The sequence below is a fragment of the Chiloscyllium punctatum genome, chromosome 36, assembly GCF_047496795.1.
Source record: "Chiloscyllium punctatum isolate Juve2018m chromosome 36, sChiPun1.3, whole genome shotgun sequence".
NCBI classification, from domain to species: Eukaryota; Metazoa; Chordata; class Chondrichthyes; order Orectolobiformes; family Hemiscylliidae; genus Chiloscyllium; species Chiloscyllium punctatum.
In genome coordinates, this window is record NC_092774.1 from 23,294,778 (window position 1) to 23,321,601 (window position 26,824).

Genomic DNA, 26,824 nt, shown 5'->3' on the forward strand with positions numbered 1-26,824 from the left:
AGCAATTTTCAGTAGAGCTGTCAAACTTCACTGCCGTCTCCCTGGTGGTCTAGTGGTTAGGATTCGGCGCTTTCACCGCTGCGGCCCGGGATCGATTCCCGGTCAGGAAAGCAACTTGCAGTGTATTTTTTTGGCTGCCCATTCTCCTTAAATGCGCTGTAGAGTTCCTTATTGGTCTTCGGAGTCACTGGGTGCTGCACTGTGTTGTGGTTCGTTGAAATAGTGCCCTCGTTCAGATTTGTTTGTATGTGTAGGGGTGATTACTTCTGTAGCTAAGTACTTGGTTCGCGTGTGTTGCTTTCCTGCAGAGGCTGTTTTGAATTTATCATTGACTGTTCGCTCTACTGTGACATCTAGAAATGGCACTTTGTTGTTGTTCTCCTCTTTTGTGAATTTTATGCCAGGAAGGAGATTGTTGATGGCGTTGTAGGTTTCCTCTAATTTGTTTCATTTTTTGATGACAGAAGTGTTTCATGGGCGTTTCGTTGATTTGTTTGTCGGGCTTGTTACTGAATATGAAGTGGGTGGCAAGGCACAGTTCCACGAGGTTGACAGTGTTATCTTTGCTGCTGAAGTTGGTTCTGTGTTTTTGTCTTTAGTTCTTCGAGTAGTGTCTTCAGTTTTCTTTGGCCACGTTGATGTTAATGGATGTGAACAGGGCTGTTATGTCAAAGGACAACATTATTCCATCCTCTTCTATCTTCGTGTCTTTGGTGTTCAGGAATTCTTGGATGGAGTAAATGGAGTGGCATGAATCTTCGACTTGGTGTTTTAGTCCTCAGTGGAGGCCTTTGACTAGTCTGTATATTGGTGTTCCAAGTAGTGAGACTATGGCCTGAGGGGGGCTCCTGGTTTGAAAAAGAGGAGAACAACAATAAACTGCATTCTTCGATGTCACAGTAGAGCGAACAGTCAATGGGGAACTTCAAACTAGCATCGACAGAAAAACAACACACACAAACCAAATACTTAACCACAGAAGCAACCATCCCAACACCCACAAACGAAGCTGCATCAGGACATTATTTCAACGAGCCACTACACACTGCAGCACAGAGAAACTACGAAGACCACAAGAGAAATACGTATATAGTGTATTTAAGGAGAACGCGTCCCCAATAAACCCATTCCGCCGATTTCTCAGTGATGCTTCCAAGCTCACTCTCAAAAATTCGGTTTGTCCCTCCATTCTTTCCTGTTTGTTTTTTGTGGGTTTTGAAAGCGTTCCCAATCCTCTGACTGAGTATTGGAGTTGGGAAGGTAAAAACAATGACTGCAGATGCTGGAAAACAGATTCTGGATTAGTGGTGCTGGAAGAGCACAGCAGTTCAGGCAGCATCCAAGTAGCTTTGAAATCGACGTTTCAGGCAAAAGCCCTTCGTCAGGAATAAAGGCAGTGAGCCTGAAGCATGGAGAGATAAGCTTATCTCTCCATGCTTCAGGCTCACTGCCTTTATTCCTGACGAAGGGCTTTTGCCCGAAACGTCGATTTCGAAGCTGCTTGGATGCTGCCTGAATTGGAGTTGGGAAGTTATGTTGTGGCTGTACAGGACATTGGTGAGACCACTTTTAGAACATTGTGTGCAATTCTGGTGTCCCTCCACTCAGAAGGATATTGTGAAATTTGAAAGGGTTCTGAAGCACCAATGGGTCCACAGAGGGAAAGAGGCCCTTCTGCTGCCCTGAGTGTGGGAAGGCCTTCAGTGATTCCTCTGCCCTGCTGACGGACCAGTTGGTCCACACCGGGGAAGGCTGTTCTCCGGCCCCAAGAGCGAGATGGCCTTCAGCAGGTCTTCCCACCTGTTGAGACACCGGTGGGTCCACACTGAGAGGCCGTTCTTCTGCCCCAACTGTAGAAGGGGCATTGCTCTTTCCTCCGACGTATTGGCCCATTAGTGTGTCCAAATGGTAGAGAGGTCGTTCAGTTGCCCTATGTGCAGGAAGGCCTTCAGCAATCCCTCTGCCCTGCTGAGGCACCAGTCCATCCACACCGGGGAGAAGCCGTTCTCCTGCCCCGAATGTGGGAAGGTCTTTACCTGCTCCTCCACACTGCTGAATCACCAGCTGGACCACACGGGGGTGTTGGGGGGGGGGGAGGGGACAGTGGCGGAGGAGGGGAGGCCATTCTGCTGCCCTAAGTGTGGGAAGGCCTTCAGCAATTCCTCTGCCCTACTGAAGCAGCAATGTGCCCACACCTGGGAGATGCCCTCCAGCTGGCCCGAGTGTGGGAAGAGGTTCATGTTTTCCTGCAACCTGCGGAAGCACCAGCGGGGGCACCAACTCTTCCAGCAATCAGATCCTACCAGTGATGATGCCTTCAGTCAACTCCCAGGTCTGAACCTCCTGCCAGTTCTGACAGTGGGTGCAGTGGGAGAGTAGGTGGGCTGTTCTGGTCTTCTGCTGGACTGCAATTGCCTTCCCGACACCCCACAATCACAACTCCATGGTGGCTCAGGGTTAGCACTGCTGTCTCATGGTACCAGGAATCCAGGAATAATTCCACCCTTGGGGGTCTGTGTGCAAGTTATGGAGGGTAGGAAAATGGATCTGAGTGGATTAGTTTTCGGAAGATCTGTGCAGATGTGTTCGGCTGAAGGACCTGTTTCCACATTGTGGGGGTTCTATGATTCTATGAGCTTTGCCTTCAGTGGACACTGTTGCTCATTGAGCCCGGGACTGCACATTGCCAATGAAATGATCCAGAGAAACCTAAGACCGCAAGACCATCGGAGAAGAAGTTTGGCCTACTCGGCCATTCGTTAGTAACAAAAGTATTGGATGAGATTAGCTACAGTGTGGAAACAGGCCATTTGTCCCAACAAGTCCACACCGACCCTCCGAAGTGTAACCCATCCAGATCCATTTCCCTCTGACTAATGTACCTAACTCTATGGGCAATTAAGCATGGCCCATCCACATGACCTGCATATCTTTGCTTTATGGAAGAAAACAGGACCACCCAGAGAAAACTCACTCAGACATTCGGGGAAAGTGCAAATTCCTCACAGACAGCCACCCAAGGCTGGAATCAAATCTGGGTCCCCAGCACTGTGAAACTGCAGTGGTAAACACTGAGCCACTACATATTGCAACCCGAAGTTGGCAAGCCGGGGGTTGGGAGAATACAGCAAGCCAAGCAGCACCAGGATGTGGAGTAGTCAGCGTTTTGGGTATTAACCCTTCTTCATGACTGAAAGAGTGACTTATCTATGAGAAAAGATTTACATGAATGTTGCTGGGGGTTGGAGGGTTTGAGCTGCAGGGAGAGGCTGAATAGCGTGGGGTTGTTTTCACTGGAGCATCGGAGGCAGAGAAGTGACCTAATAGCGGTTATAAAATCATGAAGGGCATGGACAGTGTAATAGACAATGTCCTTTCCTTGGGGTGGGGGAGTCCAGAACTAGAGGGCATAAGTTTAGGGTAAGAGGCGAAACAAATTAAAGGGACAACTTCTTCATGCAGAGGGTGGCATATATATGAAATGAGCTGCCAGAGTATATGGGTCAGGTGCTGTCAAATGGGAGTAGATTAATTTAGGATATCAGGTCAGCATGGACAAGTTGGACCGAAGGGTCTGTTTCCATGCTGTACGTGTCTCTGACTACTGGTCCTGATGTAAGTTTAAAATAGAGTCCAAGTAACTTTGAATAGTTCAATCTTGTTGTGCTCACCTCCTGAAAAGTTTCAGATGAATCCCTCTGAGAGATACTGTTTAAACATGCTGAGTTGGACAAAGTATCCCATCAAGTTCAACACAAACCCAGAGTTGAAGAAGTCAGAAGTCAGAACACCAAGGGGACCAAAACTGATCACAATATTCCAGGTGCGGCCTCATCAACGTCCTGTATAACTACAACATAACTTCCCAACATCTGTACTCAATTCCCTAACTGATGAAGGCCAGTGTGCTGAAACCTTTCTTCACTGCCTTGTGTAACGATGTAATCAGAGATATAGGACCTACTTTAAACTGATCCACGATCCAGCTACTGGGAGCACAGAAGTAGAGAATTGCTGCGTGAGTGTGCTGGGTAGATAACCCAGAGGTCGATGGGTAAAAACCATGTGATTCTATTGCTCAATGTCTCTGTAAGCTGCTTTCATATACAAAGGTTCTCTGTTCTGCATCTTGCCTTTGCATCTGCTTCCCAAAGCTTCTTCAGTGGAGACGTGGCCGCTGGAGCCCAGGAACCCCCTGGCGCTAGAGGAAGGTCCAAGGTCCAAGCTCCAAGAAGCGAGGGGGGGGGGGGGGGGGGGGGGTAAGGCTGGAAGCTGGATTTGCTCAATGCTTGTATTTTTAACTCATTTAAATGGTACCTACTGTATGGGGCTATGGTTTACATTAAAACCGAAGGATCATATCAGAGTGTTTATATTTAGCAGTGGTAGTTGGTAAAATGCACACTCTGGGGGAGCACTTTCTATGATGCTGCATTTCTTGCCTTCTGCCCTTCCCCCATTTCTTATCTCCCATCTTGATTTTATATTTTTTTGGTCAAATTTAATTTCAGATTAATCAGACTTGCGATTCACTGTGTGCTATTAATTTGTTTGTTCGAATATTTCAAGGCAAAATTAATGCTATAATTTAATTTCTGATGTCAGAGTTTGACATTGAATGTGCAGGTGTGAATACCAGTAAGTTGTGAAAATAAATCAAGAACTTGTGGTTTTTAACAAAAAGAGCAGTTCACTGTTCGACTTCTCACATTGCGGGGAGCTGAGCATTTACCCAAACAATGGGCACACGACCTCCCCAAATCAAATCAAATTGACAGCAAAGCTTCACGTGTGATCGAAAGTTTCCGCAAAGAACTTTCAATACAACCGATATTCGGAGGGAACGTCCTCCTTCCTTTATTTGAAATGTTAGACGTTGATTGCAGTGAGCCTGACGTGATTTGAACACGCAACCTTCTGATCTGGAGTCAGACGCGCTACCATTGCGCCACAAGCTCACGGATGGCTAGTGCGCTCTATTCATACTTAAGGGAAGTGATCGCACTACAATGATTTTATGTTCATGTCTGTTCTGTTTCGACCCCTTCTCTTTCTGTCTCTATAAACAATTGCCAACTCTCTCTCAATAAAAATCTGAAAGAACTGCGGATGCTGTATATCAGGAACAAAAAACAGGAGTTGCCGGTGACCCTTCCACGGAACAGATGGTGATTGGGAAAATGTCGGTTTATATGCAGGAGATATTGTGGGAGGAAGGCGGAGAACAGGACAGAGCCCAAACCGAAGGAAGAACGGTTGGACAGAAAAAGGAGTTGATAACGATCTGCGTGGAGTGGCGGGGTGGGGGGGGAGGGTGAATAACTGTTAATGGACACTGTTCGTGGTTAAGTAGCGCGTAATGACAGACTATGTGATAACAAGGCTTGGCGTGTGCGGCAGGGACGAGGATACCATGGAGTTCAGGTCCTAGAATTATTGAATTCGATATTGGGACCGGAGGGATACAATGTCCCCAAGTGTAATATTCGGGGCTCTTCGTTCTGCTGGTGCTGAGCTTCGCTGGAACACAACAGCAAACCTGAGACAGAGATGTTGGACAGGGAACAGGGTGGGGTGTGGAATTGGCAGGCAACTGGAAGCTCAGGGTCTTTTTTGCAGGCAGAACGTAGATGTTCTGTGCAGCAGTCACCCAGTTTACGGTTCGTTTTCCCCAATGTAGATGACCCCATATTGTGAGCAGCAAATGCAGTAGACTGGGTTGTGGGTAGTGCAGGTAAAGTGCCACTTCACCTGGAAGGTAAGTTTGGCCCCTTGGATAGCGAGGAGGGAATAGGTAAATGGGCTGGTGTCACACATTCGGCACTTGCAGGGGTAAGTGCAATTCAACCTGCAAGTTTACTTTGAGAAAATCCTGGACTTGAACTCCCAAGTCTCTTTGCATTTCGGATTTCTGCATTTTCTCCCCATAATCTTCTGTTCCAACAGTGACTATCTATGTCAGGGCAGCACCAGTGATTTCCTGACATATGGATTGTATTTGGGGATATCAAGGAACGTCAGGAACTGTGAGTATCTCAGGAGCAATCGTTATTCCTGGGGGAGGCAGAGAGGAATGTGGTGTGGTCCTGTAAACTCCAGAACTTTGATAACTTCATGAGTCAGCAATAACTCTTTCTGGATCAAGAAACGAAAGGGCCAATGAGAAACTGCTACCAGGGAGTTGACAAATAACAAACATTAACTATCGCTGGGCAGGAGGAGGCAAAACAATGAGCTGTTCCTTTGGACAGATGAGATAATGGTGTTTAATAACTGTGTGACAAAAGGACAATTAATTCTGCCTGTAGAAGGAAGGCCTTGGCGTAAAGGGGTTAATTGCAGGACAGGCTGTTTCAAACAGGTGGAAAACCCTCAAGGATAAGAAGGTAAGCTACAGACCTGAGGTCTCCAGAAGTGTGGGGAGGTGGTGTCAAAATCTAAAGCCCAGCACACTCACGCAGCATTACTCTGCTTCTGGGCTCTCAGCAGCTGGATTGTGTATCAGTTTAATGTTGGTCCTATATCTCTGACAACATCGGTACACAAGGCAGTGAAGAGAGGTTTCAGCACACTGACCTTCATTGGTTAGGGAATTGAGTATAAATGTTGGCAAGTTATGTTGTAGTTATACAGGACGTTGATGAGGCCGTACCTGGAATATTGTGATCAGTTTTGGTCCCCTTGGTGTTCTGACTTCTGACTTCTTCAACTCTGGGTTTGTGTTGAACTTGATGGGATACTTTGTCCAACTCAGCATGTTTAAACAGTATCGCTCAGAGGGATTCATCTGAAACTTTTCAGGAGGTGAGCTCAACAAGATTGAACTATTCAAAGTTACTTGGACTCTATTTTAAACTTACATCAGGACTAGTAGTCAGAGACACGTACAGCATGGAAACAGACCCTTCGGTCCAACTTGTCCATGCTGACCTGATATCCTAAATTAATCTAGTCCCATTTGATAACACGTGACCCATATACTCTGGCAGCTCATTTCATATATGTACCACCCTCTGCATGAAGAACTTGTCCCTTTTTATATATTTCGCCTCTTACCCTAAACCTATGCCCTCGAGTTCTGGACTCCCCCATCCCAGGGAAAAGACCTTGTCTATTACCCTGTCCATGCCCCTCATGATTTTGTAACCTCAATTAGATCACTCCGCTGCCTCCGATGCTCCAGTGAAAACAGCCCCAGCCTATTCAGACTCTCCTGTAGCTCAAATCCTCCAACCCCCAGCAACATTTCGGTAAATCGTTTCTCACAGAGAAGTCAACGTTTCAGTCATGAAGAAGGGTTAATACCCAAAACGCTGACTACTCCACACCCTGGTGCTGCCTGGCTTGCTGGCTCCCAACCTCCTGCTTGCCTACCTCGGATTGCAATATGTAGTGACTCAGTGGTTACACCTGCAGCCTCACAGCGCCAGGGAACCAGGTTTGATTCCAGCCTTGGGTGGTTGTCTGTGAGGAGTTTGCACATTCTCCCAGTGTCTGCGTGGGTTTTCTCTTGATGATCCTGTTTTCTTCCATAAACCAAAGATGTGCAGGTCATGTGGATGGGCCATGCTTAATTGCCCATAGAGTTAGGTACATTAGTCAGAGGGAAATGGGTCTGGATGGGTTACTCTTCGGAGGGTCGATGTGGACTTGTTGGGATGAATGGCCTGTTTCCACACTGTAGCTAATCTCATCTGCACTACTTTTGTCTCTAACTAATGGCAGAGTAGACTCGTCCGGCCCATTGGTCTAACATCTGCTCTGATGGTCTTGCGGTCTTAGGTTTCTCTGGATCATTTCATTGGCAATGTGCAGTCCCGGGCTCAATGAGCAGCAGTGTCCACTGAAAGCAAAGCTCATAGGATCGTAGAACTCCTACAATGTGGAAAAACAGGTCCTTCAGCCGAACACATCTGCACTGATCTTCCGAAGACTAACCAACTCAGATCCATTTTCCTACCCTTCATAAATTGCACACAGACCCCCAAGGGTGGAATTATTCCTGAGTTCCTGGTGCCATGAGGCAGCAGTGCTAACCCTGAGCTACCATGGGGTTGGGTTTGTGGGGTGTAGGGGGGGCAATTGCATTCCAGCAGAAAACAATAACAGCCCAACTACTCTCCCACTGCACCCACTGTCAGAACTGTCAGCAGATTCAGTCCGGGGGGGTGACCGAAGGCAGCGTCACTGGTGGGATCTGATTGCTGGGAGCGTTGGTGCCCCCGCTGGTGCTTCCGCAAGTTGCAGGAAAATATGAACCTCTTCCCACACTCGGGCCAGCTGAAGGGTCTCTCCCCAGTGTGGACACACTGGTGCTTCAGCAGGGTGGAGGAATTGCTGAAGGCCTTCCCGCACTCAGGGCAGCAGAATGGCCTCCCCCTCCCCCACCCGTGTGGACTAGCTGTTGCTTCAGCAGTGTGGAGGGGCAGGTAAAGCACTTCCCACACTCGGGCAGGAGAACGTCTTCTCCCCGGTGTGAACGGACTGGTACTTCAGGGCTGAGGAATTCCTGAAGGCCTTCCAGCACTTCGGGCAACTGAACGACATCTCCCCCATGTGGACCCACCAATGGTAGATTCACTTAGATATAACTGCGTCACTTTACATATTAAGATATCCCTTTGAATGTGCCCACACCCGTTTGAAATGTAATCTCGTCCATTTAAACCTCTTTATTTGCAGAAATACCCATTAAAATGTCCACGTCCGTTTAAAATGCAGATTTCCCCCTTTAGATATGACGCTGTTCCGTTAGATGTCGGAATATCTGTTTAAATTGAGCCGTGAGCTTTCCCAATGTAGACAGGGCTCCTCGGAACGTGGCAGTGTCCCCCCTGCAGCTGCAGAGCGAGACAGGAGAGTTTGTTTTTGTGAATGAGCAGTTGTAGCGCGAGGTGGCTGTTACTTGGTGACGGTGAGGCTTTCCCAGGCCCCGCCCATCCCCCTGAGCTGACGTCACGCGGGGGTGAAGGCTGTTGGGAGGAGAAGTCGCTCGAGCGGGGAAGGGGCGGCCATTAGGAAAATGGCGCCGTGCGGCCCGGGGCAGACACCCGTCACTGGGCAACGCCGCCTTCCTGGTGCAGCTGCTGTGTCAAGGCCACACCGCCCGGCTGTACAGCAGGTAGGAGCCGGTGACCATTCTGGAGGCGGATGGGGTTAAGGGCCTGTTTGGGAACCCGTCGGCCGCCTGGGTGGTGGAGTTCTACTGGTCGTGGGGAGGCTCCTGTGTCAACTCTGGGGCCACCTGGAAGGTACTGGGCCCGGGAGGTGAAAGGTGAGGCAGGTTGGGGGGGGGGGGGGGGGACGGAGGGGAAGGAATGTGGGGCCTGTCTTGTCATAGTGACATTTTACACTCACTTTCTATCTGCTTTTACTGGGGCTTGTGCTGTTTACCCCCTCACTGTTTGTTTAATCCTTGTGCTGTTTCCCCTCAGTGTTTGTTTAATCCTTGTAATGTTACATTGTGCAATTGCTGAGGGTAGTGTGTAAATACTAGTGAAGGAGATTATGCACCAGCATGTATATGTTCCTCAGTTATTGAAGGGGCAGGACCTGTTGAGAATGGCTAGTAAAGTATGTGGTGTACTAAGCCTTATCAACATGGATATAGTTAGTTATTTGTGAAAGTATATTCTTTATTATTTAGATATGGAGATATACAGCATAGAAACAGACCTTTTTGGACCTCCCCATCCATGCTGACCAGATATCCAAAATTAATCTCGTCCCATTTGCCAGCACTTGGCTCACATCCATCTAAATCCTTCCTATTCAGATGCCTTTTAAATGCTGTAATTGTACCAGTCTCCACCACTTCGCCAATTGAGATACAGGCATGGTACAACTTTTCCAGTGTCTGTCTCCTCCCTGGATTCACTCCCATTCCTTTCAGTTGCTCCAAGTCAACAATTGAACCCCAGAATGAAATGTAAATGGAAAAGGGGGATCATTCCAAACATGCACCACCCCATGCTCTGTATGGAAAAGTTGCCCCTTAAAATACCTTTTGTATCTTTCTGCTTTCACCCTAAATCTATGCCCTCTAGTTCTGAATTTTACCCCAACACTGGGTAAAAGACATAAAAACATTGAGCAGCCAGACAAATGCAAAAGCTATAAAATATCGAGCCACATAGGGGGAAAAGATATGGCTCTACCCTTTTTGTTCTCTGATTAGCATTTGTACACCTAAAATCTGTCAAGAACACCAGCATCGCCACAGAGCATATTGTGCACACTCCTCAGTGTCAACACACATGGCGCATGTTTGCCGGCGTCACCAAAACATTGGGCATGTTCCTCACTGTCAGCAGAAAAAGGGTGAGACCTACTTTTGATGGACAAATAAGGAGCACTGGAGGACCGGACGGAGACTTGTCCTCCTGCCATTCAGATCTCCCCTAGCAGTGAACGCGGAAGGTTGGCCATGAGCTTCTGAAGCTCCTGCTCTTCTCTCTGAATGAAGATTGAACTTCACCCCAGACTACAACTTCCTTCCTCTGTCCAACATCTGTGAGTATGGCACTCTCTTCTCAACCCCTTTTCCATTTATATCTCATTCTGGGGTTCAATTGTTGACTTGGAGCAACTGAAAGGAATGGGAGTGAATCCAGGGAGGAGACAGACTCTGGAAAGGTTGGTCCAGGCCTGTGTCTCAATTGGCAAAATAGACAGACAGGAGATTGGAAGAACGCAGCAAGCCAGGCAGTATCAGGAGGTGAAGTCGACATTTCGGGTGTAACCCTTGTTAAGGACTGGGGTGGGGGGGGTGGGCACAGGGAGAACTGCAGAACAAGGGTGTGCGGGGGGCAGGGTGATGAAGTGGGGAAAGGTGGAGACAGGTAGAGCGTACGACCTGGTTGGTGAATGGGAGGAAGGAATCTAGTTGGTGGCAGGCTGGGAAGGGAGTTGGGGGATGGGTAGGCAGGTTATTTGAAATTGGAAAATTCAATGTTGAATCCTCCGGGCTGTGGACTGTTCAGGCGGAAGATGAGGTGTTCCTCCAATTTGCGGTTTGGTTCATTGTGGCAATGGAGGAAGCTAAAGATGGTCATGTCAGAAAGGGAGTGGGAAGGCGAATTAAAATGGGCGGTGACTGGGAGGTCAGGTCGGCCTTTGCAGACGTGGCTATGATACTTGGCAAACCGTTCCCCAAGTTTAAGCTCAGTCGCCCCGATGGAGGGAAGACCACAGTTGGCAAACACATGGTAAATACAGTACCCCAATGTAAAGTTACAGCCTTTGCTGTGAAAATAGACAGAAAGGTGTATTGTTTAACTGGTGATATATTGGGATATGGAGAAAGTGAGGACTGGAGATTAGAGTCAAAAAGTGTGGTGCTGGAAAAGCACAGCAGGTCAAGCAGCATCCGAGCAGTAGGACAGTCGAAGTTTTGGGCACAAGCCCTTCATCAGGAATGATGCGTGGATGTTCAGAGGGGCATCAGTGTCCTTCTGTGCCAGTTGTCAGACAGGTGCAGCAGGCAATGAGCAAGACAAGTGGTGTATTAGCAAGAGGAATTCCGATCGGAAGTGGGAATGTCTTCCTACAGTTAGGGGGTCATTGAATATATTCAAGGCTGAGTTCATCTGATTTTTATGTGAATGTTTATGGGGAAGGCAAGAAAGTGGTTTTAAGACAAGTATAGAACAGTACCAAAGTCAGACAGCACAGAAACAGACCCTTCAGTCCAACTAGTCCATGTTGACTGTTCTCAAACTAAACCAGTCCCGCCTGCCTGTGTTTTGGCCCATAACCCTGAACATTTCCTATTCATGTATTTATCCAAATGTCTTTTAAACCTTGTAACTGTACCTGCATCCACCACTTCCTCTAGACATTCAGTCCACAAAAAATTGTGCCCTTCAAGTCTTTTTAAAATCTCTTTCTCCTCTCACCTTCAAAATTTGCTCCCTAATCTTGAAATCCCTACCCCAGGGGAAGGACATCCGTCGTTCACCTCCTCAGTCCCCTCATGATTTTATAAACCTCTATAAGGTCACCTCTTCACCTCCTATGCTCCAGTGAAAAAGTCCCAGCCTATCCACCTAGATGTAGGTAGATCCATATCCTGTCATGATCTGTTCAATGCTGCTACCAATTCTCACAGAGTGTCCACGACAGCAAGAGTCCACAAGACAAAGGAAGAAATTAGGCCACCAGGTCTGCTCATTCCATTCAATTGTGGTTGATCAGTTTCTCAATCCCATTCTTCCACTTTTAGCGAAGTGAAAATGGAGAGAGTGAATGTGGGGTGGAGATTTTCGGCTTCAAGGGAATGAGAGAGGAAAGAGAGTTCACTATTAATTAGACTTTATGGGATCGGTAGATGAGCCGAGGAGTTGCAGTTGGAGTTTAATTTAGAGAAATCAGAGGTTTACATTTTGGTCAAGCAATCCAGGCAGGACTGACACAGTTAAGGGGAGTTTTGCAGAATAAAGAGACCTTGGAGTGCAGGTCCATAGTTCCTTGAAAGTGGAGTCTCACGTGGAGAGAATAATGATGAAGGCAATTGGTTTGCTTCATTGTTCAGGGCATTGAGTATAGGAGTTGGAAGGTCATGTTATACATCCTTCCTTCTTGAACGTGTGGTATCTAACTGCTTAATTGTTCCTAGTGAATACAGCCCACACTTCCCGCTGCTGCCATAACATGGTTTGTTTGGAAGCACTAACTTTCAGAGTGCTGTTCTTTCAGGCGGTTGTGGAGACGAAGGTCATGATCACAGAATTTATAGTCAACGGAGTCCAGTTCATGGAGATGTGATACATTAAACAATTTAGATTAAATCTTCCATCTTTTAGAATGGGGTTCTGTTCTTTGGTATGTTAATCCCAGAACCTGTTTTCAGTAACTTTCTCAAGAACGTAATTTAAATGCAGAGCTTTTCGATCAAAAATGTCAAACTGACTCGACATTGGGACGCAGACAGAATTCACACCTATTGAAGGGTAGGCTGGGACTTTTTTCACTGGAGCAAAGGAGGTTGAAAGGTGAAGGTGTCGGGTCCCTCATTAGCATGTTTGCAGATGACATTCAGATTGATGGAATATCAGATAGTGAAGGGGACTGTCAGATGATACAGCAGAATATAGATTGGAGAGTTGGGAAGAGAAATGGCAGATGGAGTTCAATCCAGACACACGTGAGGTGATGCATTTTGGAAGATGCAATTCAAGAGCGAACTATACACAAAGGTCCTGGGGGAAATTGATGTACAGAGAGGTCTGGGTGTTCAGGTCTATTGTTCTCTGAAGGTAGCAACGCATGTCAGTAGAGTGGTCAAGGCAGCATACAACACGCGTTCCATCATCAGACGGATTGAGTAAAAGAGTTGGCAGGTCAAGTTAAAGTTATAAGATTTTGGTTCGATCGCATTTGGAATACAGCGTACAATTCCAGTCGCCAGATTTCCAAAAGGATGTGGATGCTTTGGAGAGGGTGCAGAGGAGGTTCACCAGGATGTTGCCTGTTATGGAGAGTGCTAGCTATGAGGAGAGGTTGAGGGGAGCGGGGGAGGAGACTTGATTGAGACCTATAAAACTATGAGAGGTGTAGACAGGGGTCGACAGGAAGAATATCTTTTCCCAGAGTGGGAGACTTAATTACTAGGGGTCATGAGTTCAAAGTAAGAGGGGAAAGGTTTGAGGGAGATAAACATGGAAAGTTCTTTACGTAGAGGGTGGTGGGGGGCCCAAATGCATCGCCGGTGGTAGGGGTGGGAATCGATAGCATCATTTTTAAGATGTATCCAGACAGGTACATGAATGGGCAGAGAGCAAAGGGATACAGATCCTTAGAAAACAGGCAGCAGGTTTAAATCGAGGATCTCGATCAGAATAGCCTTGGAGGGCTGAAAGGCCTGTTCCTGTGCTGTAAGGTTCTTTGTTCTCTTTATAGAGATTGACAAAACCATGAGGGGCATAGATAAGGTGAACGGCATGTGTCGTTTCAAGATTAGAGAGCAAATTAAAGGGAGAGGAGAAAGATTTTAAAAACACACGAGGTGCACCTTTTATTTATATCAGCGAATGGTTTGTGTGGAATGAATGTCCAGAGGAAATGGTGGATGCAGGTTGAGAAACAACGTTTAAAAGACATTTGGATAAGTACATGAACAGGAAAGGTTCAGAGGAATATGGCCAAACACAGGCAGGTGGGACTAGTTTAGTTTGTGAATATAGTCAGCATGGACTAGTTGGGCTGAAGGGTCTGTTTCTCTGCTGTCTGACTCTATAACTGTTCTATAACTGACTCTATAACTGGTCTTAATCATTTTACTTGCCTTCCCCCATAAACATCCACTTCATTGTTGTTCTAAAATCAGATGAACTCAGCCTTGAATATATTCAATGACCCCCTAACTGCAGGAAGACTTCTGAACTCAATTACTCTCGCTAATATACCACTTGCTTTACTGATTGTTTGCTGCACCCGTTTGACAACTGGCAGTAAATTGTGTGGAAGGACACTGAGGCCCCTTTGTATATCCACACAGCATTCCTGATGAAGGGCTCATGCCTGAAACGTCGATTCTCCTGCTCTTCGGATGCTGTCTGACCTGCTGTGCTTTTCCAGTTCCACACTTTTCGACTCTGATCTCCAGCATCTGTTGTCCTCACTTTCTCCACATCCCAATATATCACCATTTAAACAACGCACCTCCTTTCAGCAGTTAGTTTTTCATAAGAGGCTATAACTTCACACTGTGGGACTGCATTTGCTGTGCGTTTGCCAATTGAGACACAGACCCTGGACTAACGTTTCCCGACTCTGTCCCCTTCCTGGAATCACACGCTTTCTTTTCAGTTGCTGCAAGTCAACAATTGAACTCCAGAATGAAAAAAATGAAATGGAAAAGAGGATAAGAAAAGAGAGTGCTGTACTCACAAATGGTGGATAGAGGAAGGAAGTTGCAGTCTGAGATGAAGCTCGATCTTCAGTCGGAGTGAGAGGAGCAGCTTCAGAAGCTCATGGTCTACCTTCCGCTTTCAGACAATTGGGGAGCTCTGATTGGCAGGAGGACCAGGCTCCTTGCGGCCCTCCCTGGCTTCCCATTGGTCCATTTGAAGAAGGATCTGCAGACAGTGAAGAGCACGCGCGGATTTTGCTGAACCGGCGAACATGCGCAGTATGATCTATGGAGATGCTGTTCCTGACGGATCTAAAGTGTCCGAATGTCACATTTTCTTCCCCCTCCTCCCCACCTTCGCTCGACATAACCACGCGCGTACCCCTCGCTATTTTTGGTGTTCATCTTACCTACACCCCTCATGGTTTTATAAATTCAATGAGGTCACCCCTCAACCTCCTGTGCTCCAATGAAAAGAGTCTCAGCCTCTCCTTATAACTCAAACCCTCCAGTCTTGGTAACATCCTGGTAAGTCTTTACCGAACCCTCTCTAATAGTATTCTTCCCATTACAGGGCCACCAGAAGCGTTCTCGGTACTCTGAAAGTGGCCTCACCAACATCTTGTACAACATCTAAATGATGTCCCAGCTCCTTTATTCAATGGTGTGAACAATTAAGGTAAGTGTGCTGAATGCCTTCTGAACCAATGTAAAAAACGTTGCCCCCCTCCGTCCTTTTTAAATCTTCACCCTGTCATCTTAAAAATATACTCCCAGACTTTGAACTCCCCTACCCTTCAGGAAAAGACACTGTTTATTCACCTTATCTTTGTCCCTCATGACTTCATAAACCTCCATAACCTCCACCCTCAACCTCCCACACTCCAGTGAAAAAAAGTCCCAGCCTATGCCGTCTATAAATCATTCTGGCAACATCATAGTTAAAAAAAGGTGAGCTTTAAGAATTGACTGAAAGGGCAGTGAAGATTCAACCAGCTGACAGTGGATCTGAAATCACAGGTAGGTCAGATCAGATCAGGTTCGGACAGCAGGAAACCAGATACGTTTTTACAACAAACCCCAACAGTTTCGTCATTAGACTCTTAATTCCAGATTTATATTGAATTCAGATTCCACCATCTGCCGTGATAGGTTTTGAACCCAGGTCCCCAGAACATTACTTGGGTGAATAGTCTGGTGATAATAAATTCGGCCATCACCTCCCCTGGACACATTGGCATATTGTGTTTAGACGTAACAAAGGAGCAAGAGGTTTCAGCAGCTGCGAAGTTGTTGATATTACACAAGGGAACATCAGCACTCTCAGTAATGGCACACACTGAAGCCAGGACCCTGTTTCAGAGGTAAGGGCTCAGGAACCATAAGAAATAGGAAGAGGAAAATGCCATTCAACCCCTTGAGCCTGCTTCGCCATTCGATAGGATTGTGGCTGATCTGACATTCTCCACTTGCACTTTCCTGCCCTTTTCCTGTAACTGTTCATCCCCCGACTGATCACGAATCTATCGATCCTAGTTTTTAATGTGACATGAAGGCTGTCAACAGAGTTACTGAGATGGGGTAGGGGGGAGCTCAGGTCGAACATGGGGACTAAAACAATGGCTTCACACTTCACAATATTTAACTAAGGGAATGTTTATAGTTTATAGCTAAAACTACCAGAAGAAGGGCTCATGCCAGAAACGTGGATTCTCCTGCTCCTTGGATGCTGCCTGACCTGCTGCGCTTTTCCAGCAACACATTTTCAGCTCAGATCTCCAGCATCTGAAGTCCTCACTTTCTCCGAAACAATCCCATGGAGTCTCACAGAGTGACACAGATGTACAGCACGGAAACAGACCCTTCGGTCCAACTCGTCCATGCAGCCCAGATATCCTAACCTAATCTAGTCCCATATGCCAGCACTTGGCCCAAATCCCCATGAAACCTTCCTATTCATATACACATCCAGATCCATTTTAAATGCTGTAATTATCCAGCCTCCATCACTTACTCCAGCAGCTCATGCCGTACGTGCATCACCCTCTGCGGGAAAAGGTTGCCCCTTAAGTACATTCTATATCTTCCCCCTCCCCTCCCTAAAACTATGCCCTCTCGTTCTGGACTCCCCCATCCCAGGGAAAAGAACTTGTCTGTTTGCCATATCCATATCCCTCATGATTTTACAAACCTCTATAAGGTTACCCCTTAGCCTCCGACGCTCCAGAGAAAACAGTCGATTCAGCCTAGCCCTATAGCTCAACCCTCCAACCCTGGCAACACCCTTGTAAATCTTTTCTGCACCTTTTCTAGTTTCACAACATCTTTCCGATAGGAAGCAGACCAAAATTACATGCAATATTCCAAACATGGCCTGACCAATGTTCTGTACAGTGGCAACATGAGCTCCCAACATCTATCTTCGATGCTCTGACCAACAAAGGAAAGCATACCAAACACCTTGTTTACTATCCAATCTGCCTGCGTCTTTACTTTTAAGGAACTATCAACCTGAACTCCAAGGTCTCTTTGCTCAGCAACACGTCCAAGGAACTTCCCATTAAGTGTAAAAGTCCTGCTCTGATTTGTTTTTCCAAAATGCAGCACTTCATATTTATCTATATTAGCCTCCATCTGCCACTTCTCAGCCCATTGGCCCATCTGATCTACGTTCCGTTGAAATCTGAGGTAACCTTCTTTGCTGTCCACAACACGTCCAATTTTGGTGTCATCTACAAACTGACTAACTATACCTCCTCCGTTTACATACAAATCATTTATATAAATGACAAAAACTAGCGCACCCAGCATCGATCCTTGTGGTACACCATTGGTCACAGGCCTTCAGTCTGAAAAGCAACCCTCCATCACCACCCTCTGTCTTCTGCCTTCTAGCCATTTCTGTATCCAAATGGCTAGTTGTCCCTGCATTCCATGAGATTAAACCTTGCTCACCAGTCTCCCATGTGGAACCTTGATGAATGCCTTCCTGAAGTCCATATAAATCACGTCCATCGCTCTGCCCTCATCAATCCACTTTGTACTTCTTCAAAAAACTCAATCATGTTCGTGAGACATGATTTCCCAAGCATAAAGCCATGCTGACTATCCTTAATCAATTCTTGACTTTCCAAATACATGTAAATCCTATCTCTCAGGATAATCTCCAAAAACTTGTCCGTCACGGATGACTGTCTCACTGGTCTATAGTTCCCTGGCTTTTCCTTACCACATTTCTTAAATAGTGGCACCACGTTAGTCACCCTCTAGCCTTCCGGCACCTCACCTGTGACTATTGATGATACAAATATCTCAGTGAGAGGCCCAGCAATCACTTCCCCAGTTTCCCACAGAGTTCTAGGGTCCTCCTGATCAGGTCCTTGGGATTTATCCACTTCTATGAATTTCAAGATATCCAGCAATTTCTCATCTGTAATATGGACATTTTTTTCAACATGTCACCATCTACTTTCTCACATTCTATATCTTCCATGCCTTTCTCCACAGTAAACACTGTTGCAAAATATCCGATGAGTATCCCCTCCCCCCCCCCCACCCCTCCCCCGCCCCACTCGGTCTACTGCAGCTCCACACAAAGGCCGCCTTGCTGATCTTTGAGGGGCGCTATTCTCTCCCTTGTTATACTTTATTCCTTAACGTATTTATAAAAACCCTTTGGGTTATCCTTAACTCTGTTTGCCAAACCTATCTCATGTCCCCTTTTAGCCCTCATGATTTCTCTCTTAAGTATGCTGTACTGTCTTTATTCTCTAAGGAGTCACTCGATCTCTGTCGATCACTGACGTATGAATCCTTCGTTATCTTTACCAAAATCTCAATTTCTCTGGTCATCCAGCATGCCCTACACCGACCAGCCTTTCCTTTCACCCTAACAGGAATATACTGTGTCTGGACTCTTGTTATCTCATATTTGAAGGCTTCCCATTTTCCAGCAATCCTTTAACCTGCAAACAACTGCCACCAATCAGCTTTTGAAAGATCTTGCCTAATACCTGAGTCGTCCTCCAATTTAGAACTTCAACTTTTAGATCTGATATATTATTTTCAATCACTATTCTAATGTTAATAGAATTATGGTTGCTGGCCCTTAGGTTTTGCACCCTCGCCAGTATGTACATCCTCATTGTGAATTAGAAAATTTCCTTGTGCACACTTAAAAAAATTCTCTATTTGGCGGATAAGTAAATGGGCAGAAGTTATAACTTGGGTCAACTCTTCCTTCATTCCCATCAACCCTAACCCCATTCCCACCCCAATAGTCCAACGGCACTTTACCTTGCAACTGCCGAATGTGTGACACTAGCCCATTTACCTGCTCCGTCCTCACTATCCAAGGGCCAAACTTACCTTCCAGGTGAAGCAGCACTTTACCCGCACTTCCCACAACCCAGTCTACTGCATTTGCTGCTCATAATGTGGCCTCATCTACAATGGCGAATACGAAACATAAACTGGGTGACTGCTGCACAGAACATCTACGTTCTGCCCGCAAAAAGACCCTGAGCTTCCAGTTGCCTGACAATTCCACACCCCATCCTGTTCCCTGGCCATCATCTCTGTCTACGGTTTACTGCAGTGTCCAGTGAAGCTCAGCACCAGCAGAACGAAGAACACCGAATATTTCACTTGGGGACCATACATCCTCCGGTCCCAATATCGAATTCAATAATTCTAGGGCCTGAAATCCATAGTATCCTCGTCCCTTCCACACCCACCAAGACTTGTTATCACACAGTCTGTCATTGCACACTATGTATTCTGAGCCACGAACAGTCACCATTCACCCTCCCACACGGATCGTTATCAACTCCCTTTCCTGTCCAACAATTCTTCCCTCGCTTTGGGGTCTGTCCTGATCTATCATTTACTGCATCCGCCTTCCTCCCACAATATCTCCTGCATATAAACCAACGTTTTCCCAATTACAATCAGTTCTGTGGAAGGGTCACCGGCAACTCCTGTCTTTTTTGTTTCTGATATACAGCATCCACAGTTCTTTCAACTTTTTATTGAGGTAGAGTTGGCAATTGTTTCGGGAGACAGAAGGAGAGGGGTGAGAGACAGAACAGACATGAACTATTGATCTCTGTTGTTACTCATAATGTAAAATCATTGCAGTGCGATCACTTCCCTTAAGTATGAATAGAGGGCCAGTGGCATCTGTGAGCTTGTAGCGCAAAGGTACCATATCGGACTCCAGATTAGGTGGTTGCGTGTTCGAATCACGTCAGACTCACTGCCGTCATGGTTGTGCAAAATGCTCGTCTTCCCCGCAGGTCATCACGAGGTTTAAAGGCAGTCGTTTCTCTCTGGGCAGCTGCTTCGTTCAGTTGGTAACCACGCGGTGTGAATACCGTAATACCAGTGTTCTTACTGCATAATCCAAAGACTCCCGTCTTGATATTTCAATCTTTCAGGAGAGTGACAGCGAGTTCAGATAGAAATATTTCCCACCAACATCAAATCCTTTCCTCTCACTGGACACAGTTAAAATTATCTTTATTCATCAGAAGGAGTGGAAACCCTAGTCTGACGGCCTCTCCCCACATTAACAGTGAGCCTGAATTTTATAAACGGTGTCAGTAAAATCCAGTGGCGGACACTGATTTGGTTCAATCGATTTTTTTGCCAAGCGTAATTCACCGAGAGGATGCTGCTGTGTGAAACAGCGTGGAGAATTACTGCAGGGCCTCCTGCGTATGGGACACACCGCAACTGATGTGTTTCACCTTCACCAGTTTATTCCTATCTCGGAGAAGAGAGGTTTGATGATTCGGATCATAGCAGCCAGACAGAGAACAGGAGAAGAGCACTCAGACATTCGCCAGCTTGACACCACAGCTGGGTCATCGTGGCCGTGTATCAGTATGGGATAGGAATCTGCATCTACTGACTGGAAGCACAGCAAATTGGAGTGCTGGTGGGACTATCACACAGGAGAAAACTGCTTCGACCTATCAACTGGAGTGGTTCCCAATGCGCAACTCCGCTCACCTCAACTGAATAACTGTAAACAAATTACTCAGTGATTCAAAGGAATACTCCGTTTTGAATCTGCATTGTGTCATGTACCTTCGAGAATGATGTCAAAACACCTTCATTGCTGTGATGGAGTATCCTGTTGGGCAGAATATATCCATTGTCAAATTTCCTACGTTCTTTTGGTCCAACTCCGATTTCACTCAGAATCACAAAATGTGTGACAGCGCAGACTGAGGCCATGCAGCCCACCTTAGCTCTGCTGGTTCAACACAATATGTAAATAAGAGTCTCATTCTGTCGCCTTCTCCCTGGAAATCTGCACATTGTTACATTGAACATGCCCACCGAATTCCCTTTTGTGTCCATTGAATCTGCCTCTTTGTCACTGTCCGACAGCGACTTACTGACCCCACTCCCTGTGCGAAAACGGTCTTCCTAATGTCACTTTTACTTATTTTCCTGATGACTTTAAATCTCTGCCAAATCGTTCTCGATCCTTTCAGGCCTGGGAGGATTTTCACTGCATTATTTCCTCTGTCTAAAACCCTTACGACGTGGAAACCTTCAATCATACCAGCTTTCAGCCCTCTGTTCACCAAAGAGAGCTGCCCCAAACTTTCCAATCTCCCTTCATTGCTGACATTCCTCAGGACGGCTCCACTCACGTTAACCTGTTCAGCGCCGTCAGCAATTACTTCACATCCCCGCTTCCTGAAGTATCACCCTCAGAATTGAGCGTAATACAGGTGGAGGATTCATTCAGACTCGGATTGCGCGGGCGAAAAATCTGCAATGCTTGTTCTCACTTTCAACACGTTTTTCCCTTCGCCGTGTTCACTGCAATGGCAGCTCTGCGCCGTCCCTAATTCAGGCAGTCCGATCTTATTTAACGAAGCGGCTTTAATTGACAAAATTGATCGGGCATTTTTGTTCATGTCAATTTAAGGAACGATGGCTCGCCTGGGATCGGAACCCGGGAGCTCTCACACGGCTGCATATGCTCGAAGACCCAAAGCTAGAATCACATTCCAGACTAACGAGCCACCAGCCATGGGTGCACCCAGTTCCTGAAACAGCTGAGACTTGCTCAATACGAAATTCATTGTACATTGCTCCCAGAATTGCAAGCAGGGAAGAGTTTCAAGAACATCTGCTTCGCAATCTGTCTCCCTGCTCCCAGGACGCTGCTGTTTGTCCCGTCCCCAGGGACCGGGCTCTCTCCATTAGCGGATAATTGAACCATTTTGTTTCTACTTACAAGCTGTGCTGGTGGAAGGCAGAGCCCATTCACTCTTCTGCTCTCTCACACTATTACGTGAGGCAGGAGAAGTCAGGTACAGTCATGCGTAGGAAATGGGCAACTTTGAACTTGATCCAAAGGTCCTGTTAATGGAGAGACAGAAAGATGCTGTGCTGTCGGGACAGAGAGAAATGGACACCGGAGACTCTTCCCTCAGGTAAATTGATATGAGTGCATTTTTGTGCAGCCTGCTTGGTGTTCAGAATTTGTCTTGACACAGCAATCCTGCAGAAAGTCATTTATAACACGGACGTTGGTTTCTTTACTACAGGAAATGGACTAAAACAGCAAGTCATGTGTTTCAAATTCACAGGTTCATTGCCATCTGATAGAAGAGTTTTCACACGAGATCAGGCCACAGCGAAAGAGAACAGGACAAGACAACTCAGAGCTCCACAAGGGTGCCAGCGCAACTGTGTAAATTTGACTTGTGTATTGATATTGAGCTCAGACACCCGATGTTTTGGGAAGCAAAGGAAAATAACAGAGCGCCGTGAGAGATATTTAGACACGCAGGAAGTCGTTTGAAGGCAAGATGCTGAACAGAGGACCATCACAAATGAAAGTCGCTCAAGGAGGCATTGAACAATAGCAGAGGATGGTTTCGATCCATCGACCTCTGGGTTATGGGCCCAGCACGCTCCCGCTGCGCCACTCTGCTCCTACCCACAACGTCCCCTCCACAGGTCCCTTCAGCCTTTCGTCTGGCGCGTGGCATGCACGTTCGAGACTGATGTCAAAGATCTTCACTGCTGTCGTCTTTTATAGTGTTGCGCAGACGTATGGAGGCTGTGTAAATATAAACTTTTTCTAACTTCCCACATTCTCTTGTCAGTTCACTCTAAATAGTCGCCATGCGGCCCACCTTCGCTCTGCTGGGTCGACACAGGAAGTAAACGTGGGTCTCTATTCGTATCATTCTCTTGCCTTCTCCATGTAATTCTACACATTGTTACTTTAAACATGATCACCGAATTCCCGTTTACGTCGAATGAATCTGCCTCTTTGTCAGTGTCAGTTAGGGATTTACTGACCCCAACCACTCCCTGTACGAAAGCATTCTTCCTAATGTCACTTTTGGTTCTTTTCCTCATGACTTTAAAACTCTGCCGAATCGTTGCCGATCCTTTCAGGCGTGGGAACATTTTGACTACATTACTTTGACTGTCTAGACTTCGCATAACTTGAAAAGCTTCAATTGGGCCAGATTTCAAACTTCTGTCCTCCGAAGAGATCTGTCCCAAATTTCCAATCGACCCTCATCGCTGACATCCCTCAAACACTGCACCACTCACGTCAACCTATTCAACGCTATCTCCAAACATTTCACTTCCCTGTTTTCTGCCCCATTCGTATTCCTGGCAGCCAAACCTCGTTTCACGAAGGTGCTTTTTGAGAAAATTAATGGGCCATTTTTGCACAAATCAAGTTATGAGACGCAGCCTGTTTTGGGAGTTGAATCTAGGACCGCGCATAAGTCTGTACAGTTAAAGAATCTACCTGAGCATCATGCCCCTAGACCAACAAGCCAAACCTTGTGTATTGATATTGAGCTCAGACACCCGAAGTTTTGGGAAGCAAACGACATGGCAAGGAAAAGAACAGAGCGCCGTGAGAGATATTTAGACACTCAGGAAGTCGTTTGAAGGCAAGATGCTGAACAGAGGACCATCACAAATGAAAGTCGCTCAAGGAGGCATTGAACAATAGCAGAGGATGGTGGGGCTATTTCCTCACCTCACACCTCTTGAGCTAGCTGAGACTTGCTTAGTGTGAAATACATTTGACATTGCTCGAAGAATTGCAAGTGACGAAGAGTTTCCAGAACAGCTGCTTCTCATTCTGTCTCCCTGCTGCTGTTTGTCTCGTCCTCAGGAACCGGGCTCCCTCCACTGTTTCGAAACTTTTCTCTGACACCCGAGTGGCCAGTGACAAGCATTGCCCTCCTCAACATAGGATACAGAGAACAGGAGACCCCTCAGAGGTTTTCATCTCAACTGTGCACATTGGGCCAGTATATCATTGTGAAATATTTATGTCGAAGCTTTTTTGGGAAGCAGATGAGAAGGCAAGGTGCAGAACAGAGCGCCGTTATACGGGAAAGCTGCTAAAGACGACGTTGAATGAATAGGAGAGAATGGTCTCTCTTTTGGGTTATGATCCCAATAAGCACGATTTGTGCCATTCTCCTGCATTGCTCGGCAGTTTTTCCAGAGAAGTATTTAGCTTTTCATCTGGTGTGTGTCAGGCACGTTTGAGAATGACGTCAAAGGATCTTCTCTGCTGTCGTGTCATTTGTTGTTGTGCAGACATATCGTCGATGTGCAAAAATAAACTCTGTCTAAATTCCCACATTCTGTTTTTCGAACTATGATTTCGCTCAGAATCACTAATTTTCAAAACTCTCAATATTCAAACTTTAACAAAGTGCTCATAGAAATGATTAGTGAACACCTGGAAGAAATTCTTCCAAACTTACCTGGGGAATTTCGCTTTGAGAGGTCTTGAACTTTAAGTGGAAGGAAGGGAAGTTTGCCTCGAGGCTGTTTAATGTGGAGATGTGTTCTCCATGTAAACTGGTCGTAGTTGACCATCCCAGTGCTTCCCGATGCAGGGCTGCCTGACCCCCAGGGAGGTTTACTTGGAGCAACTGGAGAGAATCCAGAGATGGAGCAGATTCTGCAAAGGTGCTCAAATACATTCTATCTCTCTTTTACTTATTTTCCTTGTGTATTCCCTCAGTTTGGCACGCATGCAGTTTGCACCCTGGAAAATGATTGCTTTTTTCCTCATGTTCACGATGAAAAGTGTAGTTTCTCATGGAACTGAGCCACATTGAAAGGATTGGCATATTGATATATATATGTACACGGATTTAGTTTAATATCAGATTAGATTTGAATGAAGTTTTCCTCTAAACACACCTAAGCCTATCTGGCTGCATGAGGGATTTCAGGTTTCTGTGTGCTGGGTATTATGTGATCAGCAGGCATCTGGCACACTACAGGAACTGCCACCTATGTTATGTTCGTTTAAGTGTACTGCCAATGATCACTTATTTTGTGATTTTTTTTGCAGGAAGACGTGCCGAAAGAAATCTGAAAACAAATGATACATCAACTTCTGACAGAGCCTCTTGATTCATTGGGACTTGAATATCAGCAGCCATTCCAATCAAGAAGACATGGTTACTTTTATTTGCTTGAGAGATTTTGGACACTGTTGAGACAGGAAGAATACTGAGACAGAGAGTGAGGGAGATTCAGTGCGCTGACTGTGAAAAGTGCTTCACACCATTTACTCAGCTTGGGGGAATCAAAGTCTCATCCCTGACGGTGGGGATAGACTATGTCCCCGTTCTGATTGTAATATCAAACCCAGACCAACACAAGGAAAGCTCCCCCAATGGGGAAACTGTGGAAATGTGGGGACTGAGGGAAAGGATTCCCTTCCCCATCCGTGTTGGAAACCCACAGACGAATTCACAGCGGGGAGAGGCCATTCACCTGCTCGGTGTGCAGGAAGGGCTTCAGTCGGATCAGCCATCTGGAGACGCACGAGTGGGTCCACAAGTGAGAGAAGCCATTCACGTGCCCCATGTACGGAAGGGGGTTCACTCAGTCAGCTGCACTGCTGCCCCACCAGTGGGTCCACACCGGAGAGAGGCCATTCACCTGCTGTCAGTGCCGGAAGGGATTCACCTGCTCCTCCTCCCACCTGCGGAGGCACCAGCGCGTTCACGTGCCATTGCAGGGGGGATGGAAGGAGCGATGGCCGAGCGCTGCGAACAACCCAGCTCTGGGGACTCTCAGGTTCGAATCCCGTCGCGGCAGAAGGCAGAATTGGGATTCGCTCAGTCATCTGGATGAAACCGTTTTCAGAGGGCAAAAACCCACCTGATTCACTCATGTCCTTTTCAGTGATGGAAATTACCGTTGTCAGAAAGGATTCACTCAGTCGTCCCAGCTGCATGCTTTACCCGGCTGTACGAAGGATCCAGTTACAAATCGACAATTCAACTGACCAATAATAAAGAAAGTGTGGTGGGAGGAGTGGGGCTGAGGGTGTGCACTTTGAGCTTCAGGTGCGTTTATATAAGAAAAGCTACTATTTGTACGCCTTGTGATGTGGAGATCTGAAGCTGCAACAAAGTTGGGTCGCAGTAAAGGTTACCTGAACTTACCGTCAGGCTTAAACTCTCATTGAAAGCTGGGAAATCCAACAGCTTCTCATTTCTTTCAGCCACCAGGACCGAGTTTCCAATGTCGTGTCTCAGAAGGAACAGTGAATGAGTAGATGGTATTGTTCGAAATTGTAAATTTTTTAGCTGCAGCTTTATTGTTTCATTGACATTGCATGGTTTACTGGCAACAGTGGGAGGTGCGGGCTGTATTCACTTGAAACAAAGTTTTAAAATGACACAAACACCAGGGTAGAGTCCAACAGGTTTATTTGGAAGCACTAGGTTTTGGAGCGCTGTTCCTTCATCAGGTAGCTGTTGAGTAGAATGGTAAGACACAGAATATATAGCAAAAGATTATAGTGTCATGCAACATAAATGATACATTGAAGAAACCTGTGAAGTCTTTCATCTTTTAAAATGGGTTGCAGATTTCAGTTCATTAATCTGTAAATCCTAGAACTTATTTTTAGTAACATTCTCCAGGTAA

The 26,824-nt window shown here is 46.4% G+C and overlaps 1 long non-coding RNA gene and 3 other non-coding genes across 4 annotated transcripts; 2 read left to right on the forward strand and 2 right to left on the reverse strand.

The window, feature by feature from the left end:
* Positions 1–38: 38 nt before the first annotated feature.
* Positions 39–110, forward strand: trnae-uuc (transfer RNA glutamic acid (anticodon UUC)). Its single transcript has one exon. It is a non-coding gene; the product is annotated as a tRNA-Glu (tRNA).
* Positions 111–4,886: 4,776 nt separating this feature from the next.
* trnaw-cca (transfer RNA tryptophan (anticodon CCA)) lies at positions 4,887–4,958 on the reverse strand. Its single transcript has one exon. It is a non-coding gene; the product is annotated as a tRNA-Trp (tRNA).
* Positions 4,959–9,088: 4,130 nt separating this feature from the next.
* Positions 9,089–25,540, forward strand: LOC140461128 (uncharacterized). The gene is made up of 3 exons (XR_011954464.1): positions 9,089–9,274; positions 15,426–15,530; positions 25,233–25,540. It is a non-coding gene; the product is annotated as an uncharacterized lncRNA (long non-coding RNA).
* Positions 22,744–22,815, reverse strand: trnam-cau (transfer RNA methionine (anticodon CAU)). Its single transcript has one exon. It is a non-coding gene; the product is annotated as a tRNA-Met (tRNA).
* Positions 25,541–26,824: the final 1,284 nt, after the last annotated feature.